Raw genomic sequence first — 1,656 nt, 5'->3', positions numbered from 1 at the left:
AAAAATTATTTCCAATGTATAAGATGCATTGAGCATATTTTGGGAATCTTATGATTTATTTATAACTTTTTACTTTTAAATAATCTAGCAGCAAATACCAATGTAATTATATTACATAGTACTGAAAGTTTGAATTCCCGCAAAACTTTCTGATTAGTTCATTTCTCAATATGGCGGATTTACGAAAGTTTTTTTTCATTGGTCGTGCGCGGTAACACACCTTTCTCTATTACATCATGGTTCGACTCTTATTGGTAGAGTTCTGAGCCGGTTATATTACTAGAGTTGTAAAATTTCATAAAACTTTGGTTCAATGAAAAGTTTCATGAAACTTTCAAGGTCTCGTGAAATATTGCAATGTTTCAAAGACGGTGGCGGGAAAATTCAAACCGCATATAATAAGAAGAGAAAATCAATTCACATTTTCTCAAGAAATCGTTAATTAAATAATTAATTAACTAATGCAATACGTTTTTATAATTTCCCCTTAAATTAAATACTAAAAATTAATGAACAAAATTGAGTTTTATAGCAAATACAGTTACATGGTTAAGAATTTTAAAAACCCAATTTTCCTATACTAAGTTAATATATATATTTATTAGTTATATTTAATAGACTAAGGCATTTTGAAGTATTCAGAGCAACAATTTTTAATAATTTCAGCAATATCACAATTTTACTGCGGAAACACTGAGAAACATTGAGAAACACTAAATAAAATTTTTTTAAAAGTTTAAACTTGCGGCGAAGTGGCATACGATACGAGTAACAAGTACCTAACCTGATCTGATTTCCGCGCATGCGCATATGGAAGTTCTCTCCTTTCCCCCCAATGTTTCATGAAACGATGAAACTTTGACTGTGAAATATTTGAAAGCTTCAAGTGAAAGTTTCAATGTTACAATGAAACGTTTCATTGCTCACAACCCTATATATTACTTTGAGAACGGTAACGAGAATGATAATATTACCGTGAATATAACCGAGAAATTAATTATCTGGGAATTTATGAGATTCTCAGAATTTAGTTTAATTAATAGAAAATTGAATTTTTTCGTTAATTTTTCGGTTGAAAATTTAACTCTTTTTTTTAACTTTCTCTTTTTTATTTTAAACTTTATCTGCCTTAGCAGAAATTAAATCCTTTTTTAATAAAAATGCAAGTATTGGTTTAGAAATTATACTATTTTGTTAAAAAGCCATACTTTTTTTTGTTTCAAATTCTTTTTTATTGAAAATTGAATCATTTCGTAGAAAATTTACTTTTTGTTTAAAATTTAAATGTTGGCATTAAAAATGTAATAAAATACTTTTTGAAAAAATGTCGTTTTTTATTAAAAATTCCTCTTTTTTAGTACAAATTTCATCTTTCTTGGATAAAAATTCAACAAATAAAAATCCATGTGTTTTAAGAGAAGTTTCGTCTTTTTTAATATATAAAAGTTCAACTATTTTGTTGAGAATTCAACAATTTTATTCAAAATTCATGCTTTTTGGTGGAAAAAATTTGCCTTTTTTAATGAAAATTTAGTCTTTTTTGTACAAAATTCGTATTTTTACCTTGAAAAGTCAACTAAAATATTTTTTTTGATGAAAATTCGACCTTAAAAAAAAATTTTTTTTAGAAAAATAAAAGTTAATCTGTTTTAAGAG

The sequence above is a fragment of the Belonocnema kinseyi genome, chromosome 3 (genome assembly GCF_010883055.1).
Source record: "Belonocnema kinseyi isolate 2016_QV_RU_SX_M_011 chromosome 3, B_treatae_v1, whole genome shotgun sequence".
Taxonomy (NCBI): Eukaryota; Metazoa; Arthropoda; class Insecta; order Hymenoptera; family Cynipidae; genus Belonocnema; species Belonocnema kinseyi.
The sequence above is the reverse complement of the archived record's forward strand: the minus strand, read 5'-3'. Positions refer to the sequence as shown.